This window comes from Stenella coeruleoalba (assembly GCF_951394435.1).
Source record: "Stenella coeruleoalba genome assembly, chromosome: 11".
Lineage (NCBI taxonomy): Eukaryota > Metazoa > Chordata > Mammalia > Artiodactyla > Delphinidae > Stenella > Stenella coeruleoalba.
The window spans coordinates 90,012,804-90,031,721 of record NC_137157.1 but is presented as its reverse complement, the minus strand read 5'-3'; the positions used below and the strand labels follow the sequence as shown (position 1 = coordinate 90,031,721).

The following is an 18,918-nucleotide window of genomic DNA, read 5'->3' as shown; positions in this document are numbered from 1 at the left end:
ACACATACGAAGAATGTTCATTGCAACAGTACTTAGATTACTAACAAAATTAAGCAACCTAAATTTCCAACAAGCAGAGATTATAAATTAAGGCATATTTATACGTAGCAAACAAGAACATTAATGTTACATAAGATACCAGCACCATGGAAAATGTTCATGATGTATTATTGCTAAATGAAAAAATAAATGAACTGCAATTACCATAAGGCAGATAATAATATGGAAAGATCTTCACCAAACTATTTATATTAGCTTCCTCAAGTAGGTGAGATCATGATTTTCCAAATTTTCTGCAATGAGCAAGTATTATAGTTAGAAGAAAGCTTCTATCTTGCGACAGTTGAAATACTTTACAACCAGCAAGGTCAGTTAATGTTAAAATAAGTAGCAAAATCTCAAGCTCACATTTTGATTTTAGCCACTGATTACATGACAATGAAAATCCTTAGGCATTCACTAAATCAGCCATATATTGTATGTATGTGTGTGTTTGTAATTTCATTCCATATATGTGTAGGATTTTTATTTTTTGCCAAACAAAATTGTCTTTTAAAGTAGTTTCACTTTGCAAAATTCTTAAATTATGAGCTCCCCTAAAAGATATTCTGTTCGTTAGATGTTCCTTAAGAATTCTTCTGTATGCCAAGTATTTGTGGTATATTAATGGTGGTATATATTCCTAATGTATCACTCGTTCACATGTGCTCAGAATGTTTTCTGCCTTCTTAGCACATTGGGATGCAATTTAAGAATTGAGATAATTGCTTAATATGGAAGATCTTTACTCTTTGCTGTCTGTAGCAAGAGCCATTTGCACAATAATAGAGCGTTCAAGTTCCATAATGCCTTTTATCGGCATAAAAGCATAATGCCTTCTATTCCAAAGTCCGTTATGGAACCAGTTAGGAGATTCCTAGCTACTGTAAAACCCAGTACCTCTGGTTGACCACAGCTGCTATGTGGCCGTAGAAGTTTAATTTGATAGTTTCTCGTTTGTCTTAAGAGAGAGAGTAAAGAATAACTTCTGTGATTAAAACCCCTATGATTTCGTGGGATTTTATTTTTCTTTAAGAGAGAGGACAGTGTAATTCCACAGATTGGAATTCAGCCAAAACACTAAAGCTAAATACTTAAAAGTATTTACGCAAGAGCAGCACCACGCAAGAACTCACCAACATTAATAAGTTGTTGGAGGTGGGGGGATGGGCATGGGAAGGATACCCGGGATTCTGACTTGTGAATTGAACGAATCGCTAAAGATAAGCTAGATATTGATTTTGAAGTATAATGAGAACACTCAGTTTTCCTCTGTAATTTAGCCTGAGAAATAAATAGGCTGTCTTACCAGTGCCCAGAATTTTCACAGGCAATGCTGCCTAGGATATTATTTTGTGCTGGATTCAGACTAAAACTGGTTCAGGCAGGTGGACCATCTATATTTGTCAGTTGATTAATTAGAGTTAGTTCTGAGTCAGTTAATGACAATACTGTCACAGGGGCAAATTGGAGTGTAAGTTTATAGGACAGGCAGTAATTAATGTCCCCAGATGTTTTACATGGAATCTAGTTAAAATACGAGGAAAAATTAAACAGAAGTAACAGCAGTACCTATGGGAAGCTGTTACAATATTCAGATACGTATCTAAAGTGCTAAGTAAAGGGGGCACAGGGGTTTGGTAGAAACAAACATAATTATGTAGTTACAAAGTTGAACATAGGCTTTGCTGCCTTGGACCATTAATCTAGCATGGTGGCTAGTGTTGTCACTTGTGAGAGATTTTCCTGTGAGAGACACACAATAGGACAGGAGAAGAAATTAATTTGGGCCCTTAGATTGGCATCGCATTTGAGACCCCTGAGAGCAATCTTCATCAGTTCTTTTATATTGTTTCATACTGAAGAATCTTTTGGAGAGACAGATCTTAGGATTGGTAGAAATTGAGAGATTTCTAAAGTTTTCCAAAGTTTATTTTGAATCTATTCTCAATATCAGCAGAACTTTTTCATCTGTTTTTCCTCCACCCACTCTGCTGTTTCTTGAGTGTAACGTATTATCATACTATTCTAGTTTTTTTATTTAGAGCAATGTTTATCTGTCAAAAGTTGAGGGAACAGAGAGGCTGAAATAATATAGGTAAAGTAGTATTTATGCAAAATATAATTATCAGGTACCTAATATACACAAACCATTTTATATTACATGATGACTGATATTTAATCATCACTCAATAAATGTTGATTTTATCTTTCTTGTTTACTACAAATGATAAATTTTTTCAGAGACAAAGATGGTAAAAATATAGGAACAATGATTATAAACAAATGTAGCATAAAATGCTAAGAGAGAAATTCTTAATCTGTATTCCAGAGACATCTTAGGGATTCAGGACCATGAACAACATTTTTAAAAGTGTATTTTTTTTCACTCACGTGTGTATATTGGAAGTGAGAGTTCATATCATTCATTATATTTTTTCAAAGATTCTACCACTCCCCAAAGCCAAAGAACAACGATTGAAGAAAAGGAGTGAGGATATTGAATACATTAGAAAATATGCTGACTAGTACAGATATTTATTAATACTATTGCTTTAGAAATATTTAAACATAGTATATTTATTACCTAGTTTGGGAATGGCTCAGAACAATTCCACACTAAGACTAATATCCATAGGAAAGAACTTCTCCAATATAGAAACTGGGTCATTGAAATACTGGAAAGGGAGTAAGGTAAAAATAAGAGTCAATAAAGGGAATTGGAGCTTCTGGGTGAGAACTTATCAGAGTGAGAAATTCTGCAAATCTACTCTATAAAAGAATGAAAACAGAGCCTCCTAGACTTGAGAAAAAAGAATGAAAACAGAAAAAATTATCATTTTTCTCAGAGCTCTAGAAATTAAACAAAGCCTTGCAACAATCTGAGAAGGGTTTATTCAAGAAAAGTTGCTGAACCTCAGTAAGAACAACATTTATGGCTTTTAAACTTGACCTACATTCATCCCCTGCTCCCCAGTTCTCAAGTAGCCTTGAAAACCACCAGACTTGGTTTTCAGCCTCCATGGAGGAGGCAGACCAAGTTTGGAACTCCTCAAAGAGTCTCATCCTCAAAGCATCATCATTATGGGGTTTGTCTCAAAGCTTCCTGGAAAATCTCTGTTCACAAGTCATTGTCACTATCTGACCTGATTCAGAGCTCAAGAGCCCTACCTCCAGGTCATTTGTTGAAAACAATCAGCAGAAATTGTTTAATATCACAGAGGCCTATATTAACAGTTGTGGCAAACAAGAGACTGGACAAAATGTAAAAGGAAGACACGGTAATGAGATGTTCATAGGGGTCTTTGAAAAGCTCTGACGTATTGTTGAGAATTTAGATGGTCATACACATAAGTAGGGCTGTGTGCATGCTGAGGAAAGACCGAAGAATGCCCCAAACTCTCATCTCTGGATGAGGCCCTGTACAAGCAGGAAGCGATGGCCAAGGCAGTATTATAAATTGCCTGAATACTACTAGAGTTTTCTAATACACATGAAGTTCCTTGGCAAAGGGTAGAAGGCTTACTGGTTCAGGCCATTTAAGAAAATCTTTGACCACTCATTTACTGACCATTTAGCTCATCAAACAGAGACTTCAGTAGTGCCCACTTTAGGAAATACAGACTTTGCAGAATTAGTCCCAGGAAATCACTAAACAATAAAACAGCAGCAACAACAACAACAAAAACCAACAACAACAAGCTGTGGGGAGGAGATCTGAATTCTAGATTTGCAGTATTACATAATCTGAAATGTCCAGATTCCAAGAGGAGACTTGCTCAAACACAGGGAAAAAGTTATCAGTTTAAACCATCCCTATGGGACTCAGATTTTAGACTTACTAAACAAAGACTTTAAATCAGCTATTATGAATGTGTTCAAAGAACTAAAGGAACTCCTGTCTAAAATATTAAAGGAAATTGTGACAATGATGCTTCACCAAATGAAGTATATCACTAAAGAGGTAGAATTTATTACTTCAAAAAATTAAAAAGAGCTAAATAGAAATTCTAGAGTTGAAATGTACAAAAACTGAAATAAAAAATTAACTAGAGGGGATCTACAGCAGATTTAAGCTTTTAGAAGAAAGAATTGGCAAACCTGAATCTAGGTCAACTGAGATTACCCAGTCTGAGAGATGGAAAATAAAGAGTGAGGGGGGGGGGAAATAAACAGGGTCTCAGGGAACTGTGGGACATCAGCAAGCATCTCAACATCTACACAATGGGGCTCCCAGAAGCAAAGAAGAGAGACAAAAGGGCAGAGAAAATATTTCAAAAATTATAGTCATAAACTTCCCGAATTTAATGAAAAACATCAATCTATAAATCCAAGAAGCTCAAAAAACTCTGAGTAAGGTAAGGTCAAGGAGAGCCACACCTACACAAACTGTCAAAAGACAAAGAAAGAATCTTGAAATTGATAAGAGAAAAATAGCACATCAACTATAGGAGATCGTCATAAGGTTAATGGCTGGCTTCTCATCAGAAACCAGGGAGGCCAGAAGACAGTGGGATGAAAAATCAAAATGAAAGAGATCGTCAACTAAGAATTCTACATCCAGCATAATTATCTTTCAAACATGAGGGAGAAATTGAGATATTCGGAGGTAAACAAAAACTGAGAGAATTTGTTACCAGCTCTACAAGATTTACTAAAAGGAGTCTTTCAAACTGAAATGAAAGTGCACTAGACAGTAACTAAAATCTGCACAAAGAGATAAAAAGTATCCATAAATGTAACTCTACAGGTAAATATAAAAATCAGCTTAAATTTAATTTTTTGAAAATCTTTTTTACTTCGATATGATTTAAAAGATAACTACATAAAGCAATAGCTATAAAAACTGTGTTGGTGGACTTATATAAAGATATAATTTGCATGAAAATAATAGTACAAAGAGAGTGTAGAGAACAGAGCTATATTGGAACAATTTTTTGATACACTATTAAATTATTGTTAATCTGAACTAGATTATTTTAAATTAAGATGTTAAATATAGTCTTGGAGCAACCACTAAGAAAATAACTTTAAAATTTTTACAGTAAAAGAAATAGCAAAGTAATTAAAATGGTGCACTAGACAGTATCTACTTAACACAAAAGAAGGTAACAATGGAAGAATACAGGAACAAAGATGTAAAAAAATGTAGGGAAAAATTAGCATTATTGAAGATGTAAATCCTACCTTAAACTCTCTCATAAAAAGGCAGTTATTAACACAATAAATTTCATAAATGGTACAGCTATATTCCATCTACAAGAAAGACACTTTAGACTCAAAGCCATAAACAGATTGAAAGTTTAAACGATGAAAGACAAATAGCATACAAACAGTAACCAAAAGCAAAGCTGGATGGAATTCCTAAGCAGAAGATCAACAAAGAAATAGAAGACTTGGACAACACTATAAACCAACTAGACCTAATAAACATCTATAGACTACTTCATCTAACAATAGCAAAATACACATTCTTCTCAAGAGCACATAGATTATTCTATAGGATAAACAATGTGCTAGGTCATTGAACAAACCTCAGTAAATGTAAAAGAATTGAAATCATCAAAGTATGTTCTCCAACCACAGTAGAATTAAATCAGAAGTCAATAATAAAGGGAAATTTGAAGAATCACAAAAATGTGAAAATTAAACAACACATGTCTGAATAATCAATGGTTCAAAGAAAAAATGACAAGTAAAATTTTAAATGCTTTAAAATGAATGAAAGTGAAAACACAACTTACTAAAACTTGTGGGATGCAGCTAAAATAGTGTTACCAGGAAATTTATAGCTGTGAACATCTATATTAAAAAAGAAGAAAAATCTTAAATCAGTAGCCTAATCTTCCTTTTTAAAAACCTGGAAAAAGAAGAGCAATCTAAACCTAAAGCAAGCAAAGGAAGGAAATCACTTAAAAAGTTAGAGCATAAATAAATGAAATAAATAATAGAAAAACAATAGAGAAAATCAATGAAGCCAAAGTTGGTTCTTTGATCGAGAAAATCAACAAAACTTTGCTAAACTGATCAAGAAATAATAATCAAATTACTAAAATCAGGAATAAAAAAAGGAAGACATCACTATTGACTTTACAGTGTTAGGATAAAAAGGATTATAAGGGAATACTATAAATAACTACATGCCAACAAATTAGATAACTTATATGAAATTGACAAATTTTTAGAAAAACACAAAATACCAAAAGTGATTCAAGAAGAAATAGAAAATCTGAACATACCTATAATAAGAAAAGAGATTGAATTTGTAATTTAAGAACTTCTAGTAATTAAAATATCCTAGGCCCAAGTACTTCTACCAAATAAATAGAAGTTTTGGTGAATTTTACCAAACATTTAAAGAAGAAGTAATACCAATTTTACACATACTCTTTACACACACACACACACACACACACATCCAAAAAATAGAAGAGGAGGAACTTTCTAACTCATTCTTGAGGCCAGTATTATTATGATACCAAAACCAGACAAAGACCTCACAAGAAAAAACTATAGAAGGAAAGAAAATATTTACAAATCATATGAAAGGACCTGTATTCTGAATATGTAAAGGATGTTTAACAACTCAATAACAAGTAACCCAACTAAAAATGAACAAAGAATTTGAATGGACATTTCTCTAAAGAGGATATAAAAATTATTAATAGGCATATAAAAGGATGCTCAAATTCCATTGTCATTAGAGAAATACAAATCAAAATCATAATAAGATATTAATTCATACCCACTAGGATGGTTATGATCAAAAGACAAACAATAACGAGTGTTGGCAATAATGTGGAGAATTTGGAACATTCATACATTACTGGTGGGAATGTAAACTAGTATAGCCATTTGGAAAACAATATGACAGTACCTCAACATGTTAAATTACACCCATAGGTATATGCCTAAGAGAAATCAAAATATATGTTCACACAAAAACATATACAGAATGTTCATAACATAGTATTCAAAATGGTCAAAAAGTGGAACCAATCAAAACTTTCATCAAGATAAATGGAGAAACATAACTTGGTATACGCATACCATGGAATAATGACAATGACAATTGCGTGCTACAATATAGATAAACCTTGAAAATATGCTACCTTAAAGAAATCAATCACAAAAGAACACATATTATATGATTTCTTTCATGTATAATAGGGAAATCTATGAAGAGCAAAAATAGATTACTGGTTGCCTGGATCTGAGAGGGTGGGGAAATGAAGCATGACTGCTAATGTATATAGGGTTGCTTTTGGGGAGGGGTGATAAAAATATTCTAAAATTAGGTTGTGGTGATGGTTGCAGACCTCTGTTAATATATTAAAACCACTGAATTATACACTTTAAATGGATGAATTTATGTCTGTGAATTATATCTCAAAACAGCTGTTAAAAAGAAGTTAGGGGCTTCCCTGGTGGCGCAGTGGTTGAGAGTCCGCCTGCCAATGCAGGGGACACGGGTTCGTGCCCCAGTCCGGGAAGATCCCACATGCCGCGGAGCGGCTGGGCCCGTGAGCCATGGCCACTGAGCCTGCGCGTCCGGAGCCTGTGCTCCGCAACAGGAGAGGCCACAGCAGTGAGAGGCCCGCGTACCACAAAAAAAAAAAAAAAAAGAAGTTAATGAGGACCAGTTTATATGTAGTTTCTTGCTTCCATGGGAAAATTTTTCTTTTAGAGTAACATTATACAATGTGGTGAGTAGCAAACTCCAGCCTCACATCTATTAATCACATGACTTTGGACAAGTTACTTGAATTTTCGGAAATCTGGTCTTTCCATCTGAAAATGGAGGAAATAATACCTCACAGGGATTTTGAGAGAATATATTAGATAATGGCACATTTTAGATCCCTAATAAATGTTACTTCCCGTCTTTCCTTCCATCAGGGGCCATAGGCTCAAGAGAAAATTAATAATGCCATGTTCTGTTTTTTAAACTATAAACAGGGAATTCAATAAATAAATGCAAAAAATCAAAGTTTGTACATAAGTTTTATGTTTTTGCCAATAGAGGAGGAAAATAAATAAATATGGCAAGGAGATATAATAAGAGATAGATTGAGACATCTACACAAAAGTAGAGACAGAAAAGTGAGATGAACAAACACAAGGAGACAAAGAATCAGTACTTCATACATATTTTTGAAAGGCACATTTGGCAAAATTAAATGCGATCTTGGATATGTCAATTAAAATTAAAATTATGTTGCCTTTTACTGGTTTAGAGAAATTCATCTAAAGGTGGAATTTGACCAGAGGGCCAGAGAATTCTTTATCTCAGTTTGGCCTGGAATTTGATGAGGTGATTAAGTAGAGAAACGGTAGAAAAATAAAATTTACCAATAGAACTATATAAACAAGTAACCTCTAATACACAATCTAATTTTTTCTTGTTTTAAACCTCGTGTTTTTTGACCTTTCAGTTGTATTCTAAAGAAGTTTGGACCAGAGTAGTTATGCTCACATAGGTGAGAATTTCATTTAAGTGGGTTTCAATCAACTGGTCCTGGAAAAAAGTCATTCAGTAATATTTGATAGGGTTTCACTCCTCTGAATAGATTTTAAAGGTGCAGACACACTATACTGAATGATATTATAGAAGGCAGAATAATCATTGAAGGACCAGTTTGTAGTTTTGAAGATAAAGCATAATCAAATCCTAATAATATGATAAGCTGAAGAGAAGACAGAATAGGCTGAATATTGTGCTCTTATGAGATTCATCTTTGATTGAGAGTAAGTCATCTAATTTCTACAATTGATCAATGGGGTGTTCTTCCAGTTCACGCAATCGAAATGTTTTTAGAATACGATCTTTCAAGATTTTAGTTATATTTGCTTTACAAACTATAAACTTTAATTTTTGCAATTCCATTTGCATTATTCTTTAAATATGGGATAGATAGGATATTTAAGATAAATTCTTGCTATTTAGCATTAATGTTAAACTTAACAATGCTTTTCTCTTCATATCCTACTCAGATCAATTTAAGCAGCATAATCCCTACAAAAAACCTGTCACCATGGCTGTTTTCTATATCCCTAACACTAGTGCTAAAGCCATTAATGTGATCATGTTGTATGTTTTCAGGCAACAGCGGTCAAGTGATTTTTTTCTAAGGCTATGTATCAATTTGTTCTTACCATTAATCCCCTGACAGTTTCAAACATCAATTTTTGCTTTACAAATAACCAAGAGACAAGAAGGCAACAATAACCTCTCATGAACTCTGCTGATACTTCATGATAGCAAATGGTCATATTTATTGGCACATCGTTTCCCCTGTGTTTACTGCCACATACTTCCTCTTTCCCTAAATTCCCATAGAAAATTTGATAACAGACACACTTGCCTTTGCTAATGGCAAAAGTAGACTTAAAACTTTTAATTCCCTTCTCCCTTTCCTTTCCCTAAATGGAAAAGATCTCTCAGGCAGTGTTAATGTTTAAGCTTCAGACTCTTAGTTGGAAGAATATTTGTCCACATCTAATGAACGTTTTGTGGCTTTCTAACATTAGGTGATTTTTAAACTATGAGTTTAAAATTCCCTCATCTCTAAAATGAAGTTATTACAGCTGATAATAGCCTTTTGTGGAAGATTAACTGAGCAAAATAAATTAGGAAAATCTAAAAATATTTCTTATTATTTCTACAACCATCTTTCTAAGCCCAGATTCTCAAGCAAACAGAGCCTGGATGAAAACTCATGTGCTATCCTTTTATTAGACAGGGCAATCTCAAGAAAGGAGGAGGAAGAAAAAGGGAGACAGCATAGAAGTGAGTACAATATATGTGTGATTATGAAGCCTGCCACTGCTTGGTACCAAGCAAACTGTACATATTTTGACAATCTTTCAAGAGGCTGGATGAATCATTGCATCTCACCATGGCCCATTTGGGGAGAGGAACAGAGGAGAATTTATCTGCTAGCTCCCATCTCCCAAAGCTCCAGGATTTACCCCAAGGGACATTAACTTCCCCACATTATCAAGTAAGGGTGCATGGGCTCTGAGCAGACCCTGATATCACATGACTCAGCCCCAACAGGAAAGCCCTGGCATCAGAGGAAAGAATCCAAAAGCACAGGCTGTGTACAAAGAGGAAGTCAGAGCAGACCATCATGAAGTCCATTAGAACCCATGCAGAGCTGGTGGTGGCAGCAGCAGGGGGTCTCAGAGACAGGTGACCCAAAGAAGGAATGAGACAGGGCATCAAAGGGTCTGATTCATTGTCCAATCAAAGTCTCCAAATAGAAACTAGGCAGTATATTCAAGTTCAAGTGACAGATAGGAAGCCCTTTGAATGAATATGTTATTGTTCTGTTCTTGGGAAAAAGGCAGGATACAAAGACTTGATTATAACCACTTCAAAAGGACCATAAAAATCAGAAATTTTTTAGGACATTGCAACTTTTGGCTTTCCTTATAAATCTTTATATGTACTCTAATTCTTGTTGATCAGCTCACTGTATTAGTCACCTTGGGCTGACAAAACAAAATACCATGAACTGGGTGGCTTAAACAACAGAAATTTATTTTCTCACAGTTCTGGAAGCTGAGAAGTCGCGTTCTGTTTCTGGTGAGCACTGTCTTCCTGACATTATCAGTAGTTGCATTTTCACTATGACCTCACATAGCAGAGAGAGAAAGAGACCTCTTTCTTTCTCTTCTTATAAGGCCACCAATCCTATTGAATTAGAACTCCACCTTTATGACCTCATTTAGTCTCAATTACTGCCTAAAAGTCCTATCTCCAAATACAGTCACATTGGAGGTTAAGGTTTCAACATGAGATTTGAGGAGACACAATTTAGTCCATAGCACTCACATATCACAAAGAATAAATCCACTGAAATGTTAAAATAATATAGAATTTGAGTAATCCAAAACATTTGCATGTTTTGTAAATGTTACAATGAATATATCTCTGGGTGCCAACAACTTTGAGTTTTCCCCATATATGACAAAATTTTCTTCCCTTAAAAATGACCTGTGAAAAAAATAGAAAATATTACTGTAACTCTGAAAGCACTGTTCCCTTGTCAATTTTCAGATGAGAATATTTTAGATAGTGCTACTAAATTGATACATATATGATCCAGCAAATGTATCCACACAGATTTATTTGAGCCTAAACATAGTTTCATAACTTTAAACTGAATACATTTGATTAAATTATTTTTACCAGAAATTTCTATGGCTGATTTCCATGCAATCATTCATGTAGTAAATTCAACAATTTATAGGCTGAAAATACGAATTGCAACTTTGAAATCCATTTTATTATGGGCATTATGGCTGACTAAGGTTCCCAGAATCCTCCAGACACAAAATACATTAAAATGTAATTTTGAATAGATGAGCTGAAGAAAAGAGAGAGAAATCCCTGGACTTGAGGAACAAGAAAGAGCAGAGGACCAAGGAGAAGGATAACGCTGAAGCTTCCTCACAACTTGAGGGCAACTATGGGTGCAGTGTTCTAGAATGTGATGCCAGCAGTGTGGGGAACCAAATTGGAGACCAAGCCATACACAACCAGATCCAGAAAGGTCTACACTTTGTTCTGGAGAGCAAGGAGGGTCAAGGGTCATGCAGGGGGAAGGGGGTGACCTATAAAAGAACTTGACCAGCAGTGACAACAAAGACTATATACATATATAATATATATACACATATATAATATATATACATATATAATATATATACAAATATATATACTTTTTTTTTGTCTTAGCCTTTGAGTTTAAAAAAAAATCCTTCCTTGAGATTTTGTAAATACAAGCTAAATTATTTAGTTTGCAACCACATATCATACTAACTGTAGGACCCCAAAACTGCAAGGAGTATTTTGTTTATGGTGAATCTACCTCTGTGGCTCTCTCAAGAACCTGGAGAAATATCAATATATCCTCTACTCAAGCCTATCAGAACTCAGAAATATGAGCACACACTCAAGTTACAGAAACACCTAAGGAACTTAGCTGGTGTAAGCTGAAGACTACAGAAACAACTGACAAAGTCATCAAATGTTTCAGATACTTGCCTAATAAGATTCAGAATTTACAGTAAAAATAGATGGTACATTTAAATAAATTAATGTAGGAATAAAATACAAACGGGAGTATTAAAATCAGCCACTCATATTTGAAAAAGAATGAAAATAACATATAGATGGTCAATTTTAATGAATAATATTAAAATTAACTGGAGAAGTTAGCAGAATACATTCAACTGACAGAAAGATTATAAAATAGATCTGAACAAGTTACAAAGAAGGTAGCATAAGGAACACAGATACGGGAAACCTCAAAGAAAGTATAGAGTGAGAAGGGAAAGGTCCAATATATACCTCATTAAACTTACATAAGGAGTCAATTTTGAAATAGAGTATTTTTCATCATATAAACATACCTTCCTTCCACTATTCTTAAAATAGAATAATCATTTTATTAGGAGTTACAAATACCTAATAATTATTATTCTGATTTTATTATTCTAAAACACATTTGATTCTTTAAAAAAATATTGTCACAATAAATAGTCAAGCCAATTTTTAGTGCTTCTCATCTGTTTCTGTCTCTCTGTCTCTGTGTATATATACAAAGATTAAGAGAGATCATCTGATTATATAAGCTGATAAGCATGTATAACTGATATATATCACCTTATGTGTGTGTGAGTATGTATTGTTTTGAACCTCATGAAACTGTCAATTTGCATGTCAAAAACAACTGCATTCAGGCAATTTCATATGGCTAAGCCTATATATATATATACGTATATACGTACATATATATATACACACCTTAGATTGAAGATGCACTCTATATTATGGGTTTTCCATATAAAGGCAAAAAAAACCCCTCTTTTCCTCTAAATTCAGAGTCATGTCTCATAGTCCGTAGTCTACATAATAGTAACATTTTTTCAGGATTGTAGAACCCACACACAAGATTGTATTGCTTAGTTCCACTCATGATAAGGGTGCTCAGTATTTAACAGGCTTTGTCAGAAACTCGCCTATATGTCCACATCTTCCTCCCTAACAGACAAGTAGCTAGACCTGAGGTTCTTAGTTCCCCTGGAAACTGCTCGTATAAATAGCTATGCCACCCTTACCATTTATTTTTGGCTGCCAGGTGTTAGTAACACCTGATATTAGATTCATCTCAGATGAAGATTGGAGATTCGCTCGAAGTATCAGTTAGAAAGCTTTTCTATTTTCAAATTACATGACCCATGAAAATTCTCGTGAGCCATATCTGTCTCAAAACTAAAATAACATGAGCAACCTAAGGAAAAAATGTTGCTTTCCTTGTAGAGTATGACATTATTGCCCCCAGGAAAAAATCCTAACTTCTTTACATGCTGGTAATAAAAAGTGGGGGGAAGGGGCTGTCGTTTCCCACACATGTTCACTTCCTCCAGAGCCTCCTGCCTTTCCTCATGTTGTTCCTGTGCCCATAAATTGTTCTTACCCACCTGGTGATACCTACTCCTCTTCTTCAAGTGTTATCTCCTCAGTGAAGCCCTTCCTGATGTCCTCAGCAGAGCTGGTGCTTTTTCCTTTATTATTATTTTATTATTATTATTATTTTATTCCTATCTCTGCCTGCCTCCCTCACTTGACCATACATTCACTTTTGGCAGGGGTCATGCCATCTGTGTACATCTGTGTCTAGAATATACCTGGTACTGTACTTCTCCACTGAATGAATGAATGAACTAACAAACGTATTAAAGGTCAATAATGCAAGTTATTTAAATAAAAGAAATAATGCTGAAACACTAATATTTTACTTCATAACAAACCAGAAAAATCTTAAACAGTGGTTTTCAAGCTCAGAAGCATATCTTTCTGATGATACTAGTCTGAGAATGGTTTCTCTGTTATTATTGTCATGCCAGAATTCAAAGGGTTTTTCTGGTTCTTGCAGAGACTATAGCTGTACATCTATAGGACTGGTTATTCCCCTGATTCCACAATTTGGTTTATGTGAATTGCGGTACTCTACAAGGGAAGCAAAAAGAGATCCACTTAGCTGTAAACAGTGCTCATTATAGACCTACCTTTAGCCAGGCCATTACAGAAGGCCTCAGGGAATACTAAGAGAGAGAGTGGATTTTTTCCTTGCAAGCACAAATTATTCTTTAACTGTAAAATGCAATGTGCAGGTTTGTCCCCTAATTTCCATCGGGTGAAAAAATAATATATAAATTACCCGGGAAAGTTTTAATTTTTAAAACAAATTCAAGGAAAAATTATGTAAATTCAAGAGCAAATATTATATATAAAATTTCTATATCTCTTTTAGATACTATAGAAGAGCTATCCACCCACCCACATGCCAGTTTTATTATAAAATTCTGTTTTTTAATTAAAAAGACATTGAGGCTTTTTTTCTTCCCATACTTTAAACTGCTTAGAAATTATAAGATTTGAAAGATCTTTGGTAATAGCCAGAGAGTCCTGCCATTAACAAATGCCAAAAGAATAATAAAACACCTAAAATGATAAGGTACTAGTGTCTGAGCTGAATAGCCCTTTAATTGGAAAAAGTTCATGTGTTAATATTAAACATTGAGCAGTGATTAATAGATGCACCATGTGCTTTTTTTAGTAGTGTAGATAACAACTTGTCTAATTTTAATGTAAATTTAGTGGAAATTTTAATGTGCTCCTCTAAAATGCTCTGATTACTTTCAGAGGAATTAAAAAGAAAAGTCTTTATCAGTGAGCATATCCATAAGGTTTTAACAATAAAGTTCCTTAAAAAATTTTACTCTCTGAAATTGTTGCCATAACTTGCAAGCTTTTCATGTTTAATAAGTACTACATATTTTATCCCTTTTTTAAAAAAGGAAATCCAAAGAAGGTGTTCATTCTTGTCTTCATCCTAGAAAAACTGTGTGAATTCTTTCCTTGCTCTCACTGGCGGATAAAAAAAGGCCTATTATTTTTTTCTGTCTTCTTCAAGAAAGATCTATTTTGACAGTATTTTTTTCCTCCAGGGAGTAAAAAGAATTCACAGAGCAAATGGTACAGTGAATGTGAAAGTAAAGAATGACATTCAGGACAACTTTTACTCAGTTTCATGTTCAGGGAGCTCATTTTATTAATGAAGATATTTGGTCTACCCATGTTCCCCAAATATTGCTGTCACATTCAGTAATTTGCTGTTATTTAATCTGATAAGCTCATCCTTTCTCACAGCTTTATCTATCATCCAATTCCTTCCTTTCACCTTAAATCAAGTCTTATAATGCCAAAAGATTTCTGGGTGAAGTCCCTATTCAGTTACACCATCTGAAAGTAAACTGTGAATCTCCCCAGTCCAACAAGTAGCTCCCCTCTCAACACTGCTTGTTTTCAACTGACACAACCAGTTGCATATCCAGGCTTGAGAAAGTGGCAGACAGGATCTAGCTGCCCCTTCACTTCATACTTCTAGAAAGTCTCCAAAAAAAAAGTTTCCTTCAAAAACTTTTTCAAGTCCTGTGTTAACCTCAGTTTCCCTCCAAAGCAAGCCAGGGATCACTGCTTATACAAAGATAGTTTATTTTATTTGTGAGTATAATCTTAGAGATCAACCATGACGGGCAATGGTTTTGAACAGGGAAAGAAGAAAAACCAATTTGAAGATGTGTTATGGGTAAGATGCCACAAGAGCAACCATTGTTCAGTCACACAGAATCTTCTAGGAGTCCTTATGTTTCACAATTGATGGTTTGGGGGCAATAGGAGGAAGCATTTATTCATTTATCCACATCTCTGTTACTTAAGGTTGGAACTTAAGTGATGCCCTACTGGTTGTACATACGTTAGGGCCAAACATGGTCCCATGGGTATCCCACACCATCGTGCCAAGCAGTCTCATGGCAGGAAATAAGAGTTCCTGGTCCAGGTGTGAAATGAGGTACTGTATGGCTGAACCAGGGTGAGGATTGTTGAGGCACTTAATGGAACTAGTCAGCACAGCAGTGGTTGGGGTAAGAGACGGGCTGAGAGGATATGAAATGGTCTATCTAGCCCATCCCTTGCACCACTCAGATCCACCATGCCCTGCATTAAGTGCAATCTGTCAGAGTCCCCTTCTAGGTAGTAATCAACATTAATCTGTGAGAAGACTTACTTCCAGGATTTATTGGAACAAACTCCAGTCCCCACTTTTGCAGCCAGTACCAAGGTCATTATTGATATTCATCATCTCCCTTCTTTATTATTCATTCTATTCATTTCCTATACCCTTAGCCAACACTTTGACTGGCTTAGGTTTCTGGTTGCTGAGATGACCTTGATTTTCATACTTGAGAGATCTGAGCCCTTAGTTGCTTTTCATTTGAGGGTACATTTGCTATAATTGCCCATTCACATTATCCCTTGTCACAGAAACACAAATATTTACCCCTCATGAATGCTATAGTTCCACACATACTCCTTCCTGTTCCCGTTACGTATCACCAATCCTAGCACCGCATAGAAAGTAGAGTCAATTACCGCCACCAGCCTACTAATCCCCACCTTGACTGCGGCAATGGGCAACCCAAGTGACCGAGCGGTAGCTATAGTTTCAAGTTAAAGTGGAAAATAGGAATATAGTTCCACTCTGTCCTCTGGTAAAATCAATCCCTTTCCAGAAACCAAGGCCACTAATCCTGCAGAACTTATGTTTGTGGCAATGGGGAGCACTCGTTCCACAAGTGAGTCCCTGTAAAGGATGGTCAGATGAACCAATCCTACTTTTACTCCTTGGTTCTGGGACCCACATGTTCTAGCTGCTGGAGACAGTGCCACATATTAGAGCCACTGATTTAGTGCATATACCACACCCTAGAGGACAGCACCTCTGCCTAAAGAGTTTATAACTAAGTTTGTGTCCTCACTGGGACTCTAACTGACCATTCCATTATTCTGCTCCTAGGTGATGAGATATATGGTGAGACAAGTGAGTTGTATATTTTTGTGCCCATTCTTCAATCTCCTGCATCATAAAAATGAGAAAACTTAGTGTGTGAAACCATGAAAATATATATCAGACATCATATAAGCCCCAGGAATATGACAACATTAGTGCTGGTCCTAGTCCTAGAGGCAGAGAAGGCAACTCCATACGCAGAGAAGGTGTCAATTCATAAAAGGATGAACTTCTGCTCCTTTTGGGGGATTGAGTTTGATAAAATCCATCTACTACCAAGTGGCTGACTAGCTTCCTTGAGGAATGATGCCATAATGAGGACTCCGTTTTGCTCTCTGTGCCTGACTGGTTGGCAGTAGGTAGATAGCAGGGAGACCTCTTGTTGAGCCTGCAGAGCTATATCCCTGCCACTATATCCCTGTGGTCATTCTGTTCATGGTCATATTCTACTAGCACTGGGGTTGCCAAAGAAAGAGGCTAACTGACATCCACAGACCTCTACTTGAAGGTTATTGAGCGCCTCTTCTGAGGTTAATGCTCCCTGGTGGCCTTTAACGTAAGACAAAAACAAATGCACACCTTGTGCCCACTCCCGTAGATCCAATCACATGCATCTTCCTAAGATTTCGTTGTGTCTTATCTTCTAATTGTCTTTCTCCTGAGTCCTCACTGAATAGCCAAACCATTCACTCTGCCCAGGAGCCCAAAGCCCAGTCCACTTTTGCTTCCATGCAAAGGGAACTTCCAAATGTTATTTTTGAAGGGTTACTCCCTTCACCATGTCCTTTAGAGCTACCCTTAAATGAACCTAACCTGTAACAATTATCCAGTAAAGCTAACGTGAACAAATCACACCAGTTTATCTGTGAATGAGGCCCCGATTGTTGTCCCCTCTGTCATTTGATCATAAGGAGCCCCACGATGCCACAGCTATGCGTGGTGGGAGAGGGATTGGTACCATACACATGACTTGGGTGTTTCACCACGTGTTTATGTAATTTACTTGTGTCTTTTAGAACTTCTCAGGCTTAATCTTGAATGGTACTTTCATAGTATATCACTGCTCTTTCTGCCCAAACTTGTGGATTAGATAATATATAGCTCTAGTCCCATAGTCAACTGGTGTTCCAAGGTTGGGCATTCAGCCTCTACTAGTATCCACTATCATGCCAGGAATTGTTTTTCAAATGTTGCAGAATTCTCTGCTACTGAAAGAATAGCCTTGCTCTAATACCCTAGGGTTTTTGCTATGAGCTTTTTTCTGCTGAGGTTTGCCCTCTGGTACATAGGCAACTTTTTTTTTTTTTTAACATCTTTATTGGGGTATAATTGCTTTACAATGGTGTGTTAGTTTCTGCTTTATAACAAAGTGAATCAGTTATACATATACATATGTTCCCATACCTCTTCCCTCTTGCGTCTCCCTCCCTCCCACCCTCCCTATCCCAGCCCTCCAGGCAGTCACAAAGCACCGAGCTGATCTCCCTGTGCTATGCGGCTGCTTCCCACTAGCTATCCACCCTACGTTTGGTAGTGTATATATGTCCATGCCTCTCTCTCGCTTTGTCACAGCTCACCCTTCCCCCTCCCCATATCCTCAAGTCCGTTCTCTAGTAGGTCTGTGTCTTTATTCCTAAAATACTGGCCAATTACTACTAGTCATGTCCAATTGCTATTTATGTCAGCAATATAGTAAACCAACACGAGGTGTTGCAGCACATACAATGATCAAGGTCGCTGCAGACTATACAGTGACAGAGAGCAGGAGATCTAGTGTAGCTCTGAGGCAAGAAAATAAATGTATTGATATATTGTCCTTCCCATGTAAAAGTGACCTGGTTTTGACTTCTATTACCAAAGAGGGTTGAGGAGAACACATCCACCGGATCACTAGTAGCCACAAGCTTCCAAGCATGAACATAAGAGGCTGAGTCAATCTATTCCCCCCAAA

The 18,918-nt window shown here is 35.9% G+C and overlaps 1 protein-coding gene and 1 long non-coding RNA gene across 2 annotated transcripts in view; one reads left to right on the top strand and one right to left on the bottom strand.

Annotated features, from left to right (window-relative positions):
* The window catches only part of PTPRO (protein tyrosine phosphatase receptor type O), a gene marked incomplete at its 5' end in the record, with an annotated part of 228,574 nt that overhangs the window by 39,937 nt on the left and 169,719 nt on the right, over positions 1–18,918 (top strand). The window lies entirely within an intron of this gene.
* LOC307194111 overlaps positions 1–18,918 on the bottom strand; it is an 84,487-nt gene that overhangs the window by 24,172 nt on the left and 41,397 nt on the right. The gene's annotated exons all lie outside the window — the stretch shown is intronic.